The sequence below is a fragment of the Triticum aestivum genome, chromosome 2A (assembly GCF_018294505.1).
Source record: "Triticum aestivum cultivar Chinese Spring chromosome 2A, IWGSC CS RefSeq v2.1, whole genome shotgun sequence".
In the NCBI taxonomy this organism is placed as follows: Eukaryota; Viridiplantae; Streptophyta; class Magnoliopsida; order Poales; family Poaceae; genus Triticum; species Triticum aestivum.
In genome coordinates, this window is record NC_057797.1 from 178,126,844 (window position 1) to 178,140,083 (window position 13,240).

Here is a 13,240-nt window from a genome sequence, read left to right on the forward strand (position 1 = left end):
GCAAAGGTTTCACCGTAGTCCATACCCTCGACTTGGGAGTAGCCTTGTGCTACCAAACGAGCCTTGTTGCGAATGATAATCCCATGGGCATCTTGCTTGTTCTTGAATATCCACTTGGTTCCTATGATATTGTGATTCCCGGTCAGTCTTGGCACAAATCTCCACACTTTGTTGCGCTCGAAGTTGTTGAGTTCTTCATGCATGGCATTGAGCCAATCCGGATCTTCTAGCACTTCATAGACCTTGTGGGGTTCCACACAAGAGAAAAACACGTGATGATCACAATAATTTGCTAATTGTCTACGAGTGCTTACCCCCTTTCTTAAGCTTCCAAGCACATTCGTCATGAGATGATCCTTGGTGGAGAGCTTGGAAGCAACCTTGGCGGCACGACGCTCTAATTCCTCCTTGGGGGTGAGACGAGGAGTGGTCACTTGATCATCTTGAGCGTCGTCTTGGGCTTGTTCTTGTTCTTGAACTTGCTCGGAGGAGAGAACTTGACCTTGGGCATCACTTGATGTGTCAACACCGTCTTGAGCGTGATCTTGCCCTTGGTCATGTTCTCGAGGATGATGGCCTTCATGTTGTTCTTCGGAAGCGTGTGGGCCTTGGGTTGGTTATGGCTCCACTTGAGTGGAGCTTTGTCCTTCTCCTTCGGCCACAATGGGTTCCTCAATGGGTAGGATAAAGCCAACACCCATTGTTCTTATGGCTTGGGGAGGAATTTCATCACCTACATCACAAGTGCCACTTTGCTCCACTTGGGAGCCGTTATTCTCATCAAACTCCACGTTACACGTCTCCTCAATAAGTCCCGTGGATTTATTGAGGACATGGTAAGCATGAGAGTTTGTAGCATAACCAACAAATATGCCCTCATAAGCTCTAGCCTCAAATTTAGACAACCGAACACCTTTCTTGAGAATGAAACACTTACACCCGAATACCCGGAAGTACTTGAGATTGGGCTTGTTACCGGTGAGTATCTCATATGGAGTCTTGTTCAAGCCCTTGCGGAGGTAGAGCCAATTGGATGCATGACACGTGGTGTTGATGGCTTCGGCCCAAAAGTTGTACGGAGGACTTGAACTCCGCCATCATGGTCCTTGCCGCATCCATCAACGTCCGGTTCTTCCTCTCCGCAACACCGTTTTGTTGAGGGGTGTAGGGTGCGGAATATTGATGCTTGATTCCCTCATCACTAAGAAATTCATCCAAGGTGTAGTTCTTGAACTCAGTGCCGTTGTCACTTCTTATTGTCAAGATCTTTGCATTGTGTTGACGTTGTGCTTCATTTGCAAAGTCAATGACGGTTTGTTGGGTCTCGCTCTTCCTCTTGAAGAAATACACCCACATGTACCTTCAGTAGTCATCCACAATCACCAAGCAATACTTCCTACCTCCAAGACTATCGAAGGAAGGAGGCCCAAAGAGATCCATGTGAAGGAGCTCCAAAGGCCTCTTCGAATAAATGACAGTCGTGGGAGGGTGAGCCTTCTCATGTAGCTTTCCTTCGATACAGGCACTGCAAGCACGATCTTTAGCAAAACTAACATTCGTTAGTCCACGGACATGGTCCCCCTTGAGGAGACTTTGCAAAGATATCATATTGACATGGGCTAAACGGCGATGCCAAAGCCATCCCACAACAACTTTAGCCATTAGGCATGTCGCGGTTTTAGTGGGTCGCTCCGAAAAGTTAATCACGTATAGACCGTTCTCGGCATGCCCAACAAAGGCTACTTTAAGAGTCTTGCTCCACAAGAGGGCCATGGTATCGATATCAAAGAAAGTGACAAAGCCCATGATTGCAAGTTAACGAACCGAAAGTAAATTGTATGCAAGGGACTCAACAAGCATGACCTTCTCGATCGTGAGATCATGAGAGATTACCACCTTGCCAAGTCCCAATACCTTAGAAGATGAGGCGTCACCCCACTAGACATTGGTGGGCATAGATGGAACCTTTTGCACATCCACCACCAAGTTCTTGCTTCCGGTCATATGATTTGTAGCTCCGCTATCGAGCAACCATGATCCCCCACCGGAAGAAAACACCTACAAGAGATCAATGCTTGGTTTTAGGTACCCATTTTGTAATGGGTCCTTTGATGTTAGTAATAAGGGTCTTTGGAACCCAAATAGACCATTCAATGTACTCATGAAGAGAACCAACAAATTTGGCATAAACATGCCCATCACTAGCACGGCATAACACATAAGAAGGGTTAAAATCGCCGGCTTTGTTGGGAGGGGTGGCATTGCCCTTCTTGACATTGCCGCCCCTTGCAGTGTTCCTCTTCTTCTCCTCGGAGGCACTCTCTCCCTCCTTCTCAAAGGTTTGCATGAGAGGAGGAGGTCTTTTGGTCTTATCATTCTTCTTCTTGTTCTTGGAGTCGGGCACGTACCCAACCCCTTCCTTGGCCACAACTCCCTTTTGGTTGATCAAGAGATCGTTGAGGTTCTTCTTGCCTTATATGCAAGTCGCAAGACCTCTCTCAAGTTGCTCCTTCAACTTAGCATTTTCCTCAACAAGATGTATATGCTCACAACACGGGTTAGTAGCATTTGCATTGTCAATTAAAACCATATGAGGAAATGTTGCTTTCTCCTTAGTTAGCTTCACTTGGAGTTGATCATGAGACTCCTTGAGACTAGCGTGAATACCCTTCGAGGCCTTGTGGGCCTTGTCAAGTATATCAAACTCCTCTTTGAGTCTAGCAAGATCAACCCCGAGTTTGGCCTTCTCGGAATTTAGCACACGAGAAACAATGAGGACATGATCATAATCTTTCTTTAACTTAGCATGATCAATGTTGTGTGACTCCTCAAGAGCCAAACGAAGACCACGCTCTTCCTCAAGAGCATTGGAAAGATCCGAAGTCTCATCAACATAGTCATGACTATGCCCTTCCATCTTAGTGATGGTGTTTTCGTGAGCCTCAATCATGTCATTGGCTTCACCAAGTTGTTCCAAGAGAGCAACAAAGTGCTTCTTGGATTTTCCCTTGAGTTTGCCCATAAAGTCCTCAAACTCATTAGCCTCCACATTATCTTCATCAAGTTCATTAATGCTATCTGCCGGAGAAGGATGATTAATGATGGTAGTTTTGATGTTGGAGGTTACCTTGTTGGTGAGGCACTTGGCACTTGGCGGTGATGCTCTCATTGGGTGAGTCGAAGAGAGATACCCGTGGAGTCATCGCAATGGCAACGGAGGCCATGGCAACCGACTCATCACTTTCATCATCATCATCATCCTCATTGTACTCTTCTTGTACCACCAATGCCTTGGGAGGAGTCTTCTTGGTGAAGTTGCTCTTGTTGGGGAACGACTTGGCCTTGTCCTTTCGGATGAGCTTGCCACCATTGTATTCACTCTTCTCATATGGGCATTCCGCAACAAAATGACTCATGTTGCCGCAATTGTAGCAAGTCATTACACGTTGCTTGCTTTTCATGCCACTTGAGTTGTTCTTGCTAAAGTTTGGCCTCGAGTTTTTCTTGCTCCAAAATTGCCTTGAAGCAAGTGCCATGTGTTCATGATATGCATACTTCGTATCTTCGAGGTTGCTCTCCTCTTCTTCCTCTTCTTCTTCTTCCACGGTGAGCTTGGCCTTCAATGCAAGGTTAGGCCTCTTTGCCCTTTGAGAACGGAGCACCGCATTGTCGGCGGTCTTGTCCAAAATGTTCATGGCCACAAACTCATCCAACACTTCGCTTGAGGTCAAAGTGTGGAAATCCGGTCTTTGACGAATGACGGAGGACATGGCCTTGTCATAGGGCATCATTGCCTTGAGGAATTTTTGCTTGATCCAATTGTCATCCGTGTCCTTGCTCCCGTGATCTCGTAGTGAGACCGCGAGTTTGGTTACTCTCCGATAAAGCTCATGAGGTTCTTCATCTTCTTTCATTGCAAACTCATCAGCCTCATCTTGTACCACTTCATAGTTGGAGCGTTGAATGCTTGCGCTTCCCCGATAGAGAGAGACAACACAATGTCATGCATCTTTGGCCAAGGCGAAGGGACGAAGATGAGGTAGGTCTTCAGGTGGAATTGCATCTTGAATGATGAAGAGAACATTCTCATTGAATTGATTGTCCGCGGCTTCTTGAGGAGTGAAGTTGCTTGGATCATGTGGATAGAAACCTTCTTCAATGATTCTCCAAAGGTAAGTGTTCACATGATTTAAATGACGTTTAAAGCGGTAAACCCAAGAATCAAAGTCCTCATTTTTCACAATCTTAGGGGGAGGACTGGCATGATTCAAATGAGTGGAAGGAACCGGTCCACCATAAACAAGTGGTGGTTCCACATGGGCAAAGATGCCGGTGCCATTCTTACCACTAGAAGAAGGAGCCATTTCACTACTAGCTTCCCCCTTGTCGGGGATAGCATCCGTCACCTTGTTGGCGGGGTCACCCACTTTCAACGGTGCGGTGGATAGTTTAAGCCCCTCAAGAAATTTAGTAAACATGCTTTCAACTTTGGTCGTCATGGAGGTTTTCAATGTCTCCAAGGCCACATTGAACTCCTCACGAGAGACCGAGGTTCTCCCATCGCCCGTAGACGAGATCGGATTCACACCGGAGTGTTCCTCCACACCGTCTACGGTATCAACCATACTCTTTGGACGGTAAAGTCCTTAAAAAAGAGACAAGGCTCTGATACCAATTGAAAGGATCAATATGGTTGACTAAAGGGGGGGTGAATAGGCAACTACATATTTTTAACTTAACTTTATCAAATTAAACTTTGCATCAAAGTAGGTTGTCTAGATGTGCAACTAGGTGAGCAACCTATATGATGCAATACCAACAAGCAAACAAGCAAGCAAGAGAAGTAACACTAAAGAGCTTGCACAGGTAAAGGTAAGAGATAACCAAGAGTGGATCCGGTGAAGACGAGGAAGTGTTACCGAAGTTCCTTCCCTTTGAAGGGAAGTACGTCTCCGTTAGAGCGGTGTGGAGGCACAATGCTCCCCAAGAAGCCACTAGGGCCACCGTATTCTCCTCACGCCCTCACACAATGCGAGATGTCGTGATTCCACTATTGGTGCCCTTGAAGGCGGCGACCAAACCTTTACAAACAAGGTTGGGGCAATCTCCACAACTTAATCGGAGGCTCCCAACAAAACCACGAAGCTTCACCACAATGGACTATGGCTCCGTGGTGACCTCAACCGTCTAGGGTGCTCAAACACCCAAGAGTAACAAGATCCGCTAGGGATGAGTGGGGGAATCAAAAATCCCTTGGTGGAAGTGTAGATCGGGGCCTTCTTAACCACTCCCAAGCAAATCAACAAGTTTGATTGGTTAGAGAGATAGATCGGGCGAAAATGGAGCTTGGAGCATTTAATGGAGCTTGAGCAATAAATGGAGCTTGAGGGGGAAGAGATAGGTCAAAGGGAAGAAGGGGACCCCCTTTTATAGTGGGGCCAACAATCCAACCATTGCCCCCCACCAACCAGCCCCGCACAGGGTGGTACTACCACTAGGTCAGCGGTACTGCCGCACCAGCCAGCGGCACTGCCGCGCAGAGAAGACTAGGAGGGAATAGGACCCAACGCGGTACTACCGCGGTGGTAGGGGCGGTACTACCGCTCTTAAAACGGTACTACTGCCTCTACAACCGCAACTAGTGCCGCAAAACCCGACACAAGAAAAAGAGCCCTCGAGTCGAGGCGGTAGGAGCCAGACAGCCAAGCGGTACTACGACAGCGGGGTCACGGGCGGTACTACCGCTATGGAGCGGAACTACCGCTTGTGACCCTTCGGCCATACTACCACTGGTAGTGCGGTACTACCGCTGGGACACATGAGAGAGAGAGGGTCTCTCCAAAGAGGCTGAGGACAAGGCGGTGGTGCCAGGCACCCCAGCGGTACTACTGCTGTGGAGTCACGGGCGGTACTACCGCTGTGGAGCGGTACTGCCGCTTGTGGCTCCTCAGCGGTATTACGGCTGGGTTGCGCGGTACTACCGCTGTGACCCAGACAGGACAAAGAAAAGGGAAGAGATCTCTACAATGGAATGGAAAAGCTCGGAGGGTGAGAAGCTGATGTGTACGTGTTGATTCCACCCATGCAATACCCCAGCGGACACCCTCTTGATAGTATGGTGCCCTCTACGCAACTAGTCCACCGAGAGAGAAACGAAAGAGCTACACCGTCTTGAAAGACACTCCAAAAGGAAGAAAACGTCTCGTGCCAGGGGTGAATCTGTGAACTATTCAAAGCACAAGATTAGTCCGCAAACATGTTGTCATCAATCACCAAAACTACCTTGAGAGAGATATGCCGTAACAACGGGGAGTCTTTGTGGATTGGCCCGGGGGCGGCGCAACCACGCCAGTGCGGTGGGGCGGGGAGCAGGGTTTTGGCCGGGGCCACAGACGGCGGAGGCAGGCTACTCTGCCATTGGTCGTTGGCTCTTCGGGGAAGATTCCGAACAGTGTCAACTGGGAGGCACAAGACGGCCAGCCATCCGGCGTAGATCGGACAGTACCAAAATAAAAGAAAATCGTGTGACCCCAATTTAGTCTTCAGTCAACAGACATGTGACCACTCTTGTACCTTGTTGTTGATCTCTTAGTGTATTTCTTCATATCAAAGAGATATGTCGTTCTTAACATTATGCATTATCTGCATCTTCAGACACACCGTCTTCCGACTCACCGCAGCTGCTCCAACAAGGGAAGCATACACCAGAAGGGAGCTATAGTCCCCACTCAACAGTTCCCTGCATCGAATGCGTGAGCCCGACATGCACAGCCACAACAACTGCAGGGCCATCCACAAGTCAGCACATGATGCTCACTCCTATGGATGGCAGCCAGATAGGTTGTACACTCATCTTACTTGTGTGCAACATTTATGGCTTTGTTATTCATCTAAGCATGGAAAATAGATCATCACATTTCACTGTATATTCATGCTGATCTCTTACGGGTCTTGTTCAGGAGTTAACGTTGTTCCATAGTTCAACTAAGATACTTGTTCTTTAGGTAACACTGTTCCATAGTTATCATCCATCAGCCAATGCTATCCCACATGCTGGTGATTATAGTATTATACCACTTCTAGTATTTCCTATGTTGTTCTTTAATACTTTTGTGTGCCATCTAGTTAATCTCGAGTACAAACGATACATATTCTGTAGCTTTCATCTGTGTTCTCCCTTTAGTTTATGAGACCTGTTTCTGCTAGTTAACCCCAGTCCTACTATTTATGTCGTCTCCTACATGCACTCATTACATAAATCTAACTACTAGTTGTCTTCCATGCATGTCAGATATAATTGCACACACTGATATATCCACAAGAACCTCATGGAGCAATGTAAAGGCCAATAAACTTGATGTCAATGATACTCAATATGATAGAACATGTAAAGGCAGTTCTTCAGAAGACTTGCAGAAAGATGATGAATCCTCTTCACCCACAAGGTCCTTGCTCTAACTTCGCCTGTGATATGGGTACACCATGCATATAATGTCCTGGAGTGTATCTACTCTGTTACAATGCCATGTGCTTAGCATGCTGATCATGCATGTAAATATGTCACGCCTTCCTATTTTTCAGTACCTATTCCATTCATGATAACATGTTTTCAAATTTAAGTACTATCATTCTACTCTATCGCAATTCCATCTGCTTAATTTGGACATCATGCTTCTGAATATCTTATGCATTGTTATTCACCAGTATGTACTTCATCTGTCTACCAGACCATGTTTTTTTACATTGAAGTGTTGTTCTAGTGCTCTGTTGCAATGCCATCTTATTTTCCCAATCATACACGTGTATGTTGCCTTACTTATTTCTGTATGTATTCCGCTAGCATACAGTTTTACATTCAACTAGTGTTTTTTTGCTGTGTTGTCCTATCGTATCCCTAGCTCTTACACCATACTCCCTCCGTCCGGATTACATGTTGCCGAAATGGATAAAAAAGGATGTATCTAGAACTGAAATACGCCTAGACCCATCCATTTTTTCCGGATGGAGGGAATACATGTCAATATGTCATGCCTTTCTATTCTTCAGTACCTATTCCATCTCTCTGCTGCCGCATGTTTTATAATTAAAGCACCATTCTTCTATACAAGGCATGCAAGGGGAAGATGACTATGTTAGAATCTGAAGGGTTACAAACAATGCCTTTGCAAAAAGATCCAAATACCAGGAAATAATAAACCAACTCCAGTTTTTAAAGATACTGCTCCAGCACAGAGAAACCCAACTCCTACTGATAATAAGCAGATTCCAGTGGCCAAAGAACTAGTCCGCTCCAGTCCAGCAAAAATATGTAACTCAACTCTAAGAAGCGTGTGCGTATCCTTGCATCATGAAATTTTATAGCAGGCTGATCAGATTTTCTACATGTTTCTTACCCATCTCTCTTTTAGAAAATAAGCTTAACAGATAGAAGAATTTCTGCACTGGTATCGTCTGTGAGGAAAGATTCTTGCAGGAATTCTCTGTACGCCAATGCAGATGTAAGTACCTGTTGTATATCACTATATTTTTACATCAGCATGTATTTTGTTAATCGGCGTGAATCCAACCTTTATATGATCTAAATTTAGTTGTAGAAAAATGTATGATTAAAGGCCACAATGTTGATTTTTGTAAGGAAAAGTGCCTGGTAGTTTTGCATCCTGAGCGGCATGAGTGTACTATCTCATATCAGTGGGTTTGATTACCTTGGTTCTGCAGTGGGGTTTTAGTGTTTTTTACGGTGTTGTCCTGTCGTATCCCTAGCTCTTACGGCATACTCCCTCTGCCCGGATTACATGACGCAGAAATGGATAAAACTGGATGTATCTAGAACTGAAATACGCCTAGACCCATCCATTTATTTCCGGATGGAGGGAATACATGTCAATATGTCATGCCTTTCTATTCTTCAGTACCTATTACATCTATGCTATAGCATGTTTTATAATTGAAGCACCATTCTTCTATATAAGGCATGCAAGGGAAAGACGGCTATGTTAGAATCTTAAGGGTTACAAACCAGGTCTTTGCAAAAGATCCAAATGCCAGGAGATAATAAACCAACTCCATTTTTCATAGATACTGCTCCAGCACAGAGAAACCCAACTCCCACTGATAATAAGCAGATTCCAGTGGCCAAAGAACTAGTCCGCTCCAGTCCAGCAAAAGAATGTCAACTCCATTCTAAGAAGCGTGTGTGTATCCTCGCATCATGAAATTTTATAGCATTCTGATCATATTTTCTACATATTTCTTACCCGTATCTCTTTTAGAAAATAAGGTTAAACGATACAAGACTTCCTCCATTGGGATCGTATTCGAGGAAAATATCTTGCAGGAATTCTCTATGCTCTAGTGCTGATGTAAGTACCTGTTGTATATCACTATATTTTTACATCAGCATGTATTTTGTTAATCGGCCTGAAACTAACCTTTATCTGATCTAAAATTAGTTGTAGCAAAATGTTAAAGGCGTCAATGTTGATTCTTGTAAGGAAAACTGCCTGGTAGTTTTGCATACTGAGCTGCATGAATGTGCTATCTCATATCACGCACATTACTGAATTGTAGTGCTTCTCTGGTTGCCCATTCATTCATTGTGTCAATGTTGCTTTCGTATTACCTTACCTGGTTGATGATAGCTGTGCCATATTGTGTTAATTTGGTGTAGGCTAGTTGCCCAAACGTTCGCTGTGTCAATGCTGCTTTCCTATTATCTGACTTGGCCAATGATAGCAATGCTAGTGTGTTAATTTTGTGCAGGCTGCTGAAGATAAGAAGACAAACTCTGAAAACATCAAGGCAACCCCATTGTTTCTTTCCAGTAAATCTAGGCCAGGTAATATGGCAATAACTCATGATTAATCTATTTGGTTCCCGTCCTAATTTATGTTATGATGTAGTGCTCAAGACACTCTCCACTATCAATAATACAAGCCTGCCGAAATCGCCATCTAAATCTGTTCAGTATCCTCTGTCTCAAATGCGATGGAATAAATGTATGTTTGTGAATCAATTAATGGCTGAAGCAATGATGGAAATGGTGGATGAATCAGAGGTGCAGAGTCATGCGTCACAACAACTGATCAATGTTTTCAGAGACAGTGTGGCAAAGCATGAAGAACTTTCCCACATGCTTATGGGAGTCATCTGTGCTGAGGTTACAGATTGTGACGTTGTAGATGGTTAGGTTCTGCTCATTTATTTGCACTGGCATCAATCTTTGATTACCCAGTGGATGTAATTTCCTGTAATATATTCTGGATGTGCAACGTTATTCCCTGTATGCCATACCTTTGCTCGTTGTAATGGGCTCAAATTATCTAATTTGTCCTAAAGACATGAACGAACTTTAGTGGGCCCATTAAGTTAATGGGCCGTTAATAGGCCGAAAGTTAATGGTCGGCCCTCTTACCTCCCGGGTCGTTAACAGGCCGACATCAAAGCGGGCAACCGGTGGCCCCAATTTATTTCACAGGCCGTTAACAGGCCGTTACTAAGTTTGGGCTACATATGGCCCAACTATACTGTAGGCCTTTAGCAGGCTGAAAGAGACAGCGGGCTTGTATTGGACCATGAAGAGCATGGGCCACTAAGAGGCCGAAAGTCAGGTTGTATTGTAAACGGCCCAACTGTGTTGTGGGCCTTTAGTAGGCCGAAAGAGAAACTGGGATGGTATTGGACCATGAAGGGCATGGGCCGTTAAGAGGCCAAAACTAAGGCCCGACTACAAATGGCCCAACTCATTTATGGTCCGTTAACAGGCCAAAAGGCACACATGGCCGGGAATTGGCCCAACACTTAAATGGGTCGCTAAAAGGCCAAAACTCAGGTCCGACTACAAATGGCCCAACAGATATATGGGCCGTCAACATGCTGAAAGTGACACCGGGCCATAAATTGGCCCAACACTTGGGCCACTAAAAGGCCGAAACTCAGGTCCGACTACAAATGGCCCATCAGATTTATGGGCCATCAACAGGCTGAAAGACACAACAGGCCAGAAATTAGCCCAACATTTAAATGGCTCGCTAAAAGGCTGAAAGATGTACATCCTGAAAATTGGTCCATCCATTAAATGGGCCGTTAACAAGCCGAAATCTCATCGAGCCGATATTGAGCCCAAATATATAGCGGGCTGTTAATGGGCTCGAACTAACGATGGGCTGCAATGGTGTCAAATCTTTAACGGGCCGAATTGGCACATCTCGTATGGGACGTGGGCTTAAATGGACCTGACACAAGTAGGCCTTATATGGGCCGGCCTGCTAATTTTTACCAGGCCGGCCTTTTTCACCGGAATGGGCCACTGTTGGGCCGTGCCATGTGTCGACCTATCATAGGCGCCACTTGTCCAATGAGTGGATGACATCTGTCCCAACGATGAGCCGACACGTGTTTCCTCTAGCCAATGATGATTTTACACGTGGAAAATCCCCATTGGTCGGGGCTGTTAACGGGTTATCGGATCCAAAACCCGACCTGATAGCTTAACAGCGTTCCGTTACGGTGGATGCCACATGTCGGTCACCCTTGACGAAAGCACTTCTGTGACGCGTGATTTATTGTCATGAAAGTGGACACTTCCGTGATGATAATTTTGGTAATGTCATGGAACACTTCTACGACAGCACAGGTATGACTATCTTAATTCTATCATAAATTTGTCATGGATGTACATGCACGACAAAAAAAGCGACCTACTGTGACAAACACGTATCATCACGGAAGTGTACTTTTTTTGTAGTGACACTCTCCCCTCTCGTTGCTATGCATCACCATGATCCTGTGTGTGCGTAGGATTTCTTTTGAAATTACTATGTTCCCCAACAGTGGTATCAGAGCCAGGTTATTGCGTAGATGTTATATGCACGAGTAGAACACAAGTGAGTTGTGGGCGATACAAGTCATACTGCTTACCAGCATGTCATACTTTGTTCGGCGGTATTGTTGGATGAAGCGGCCCAGACCGACATTACACGTACGCTTACGCGGGACTGGTTCAACCGACATGCTTTGCACACAGCTGACTGGCGGGTGTCAGTTTCTCCAACTTTAGTTTAATGGAGTGTGGCTACGCCCAGTCCTTGTGAAGGTTAAAACAACACTAACTTGATGAACTATCGTTGTGGTTTTGATGCATAGGTAAGATCGGTTCTTGCTCAGCCCGTAATAGCCACGTAAAACTTGCAACAACAAAGCAGAGGATGTCTAACTTGTTTTTGCAGGGCATGTTGTGATGTGATATGGTCAAGACATGATGCTATATTGTATGAGATGATCATGTTTTGTAACAGAGTTACCGGCAACTGGCAGGAGCCATATGGTTGTCGCTTTATTGTATGCAATGCAATCGCCCTGTAATTACTTTACTTTATCACTAAGCGGTAGCGATAGTCGTAGAAGCAATAGTTGGTGAGACGACAACGATGCTATGATGGAGATCAAGGTGTCGTGCCGGTGACGATGGTGATCATGACGGTGCTTTGGAGATGGAGAACAAAGGCACAAGATGATGATGGCCATATCATATCACTTATATTGATTGCATGTGATGTTTATCCTTTATGCATCTTATTCTGCTTTGTTTGACGGTAGCATTATAAGATGATCTCTCACTAAATTTCAAGGTAAAAGTGTTCTCCCTGAGTATGCACCGTTGCCAAAGTTCGTCGAGCCGAGACACCACGTGATGATCGGGTGTGATAAGCTCAACATTCATCTACAACGGGTGTAAGACAGTTTTACACACACAGAATACTCGGGTTTAACTTGACGAGCTTAGCATATGTAGATATTGCCTCGGAACACTGAGACCGAAATGTCGAGCATGAATCATATAGTAGATATGATCAACATAGTGGTGTTCACCATTGAAAACTACTCCATTTCACGTGATGATCGGTTATGGTTTAGTTGATATGGATCACGTGATCACTTAGATGATTAGAGGGATGTCTATCTAAGTGGGAGTTCTTAAGTATATGATTAATTGAACTAAAATTTATCATGAACTTAGTACCTGATAGTATTTTGCTTGTCTATGTTATTGTAGATAGATGGCCCGTGTTGTTGTTCCGTTGAATTTTAATGCGTTCCTTGAGAAAGCAAAGTTGAAAGATGATGGTAGCAATTACACAGACTAGGTCCGTAACTTGAGCATTATCATCATTGCACAGAAGAATTACCTCCTGGAAGCACAACTGGGTGCCAGGCCTGCTGCAGATGCTGCTGATGACGT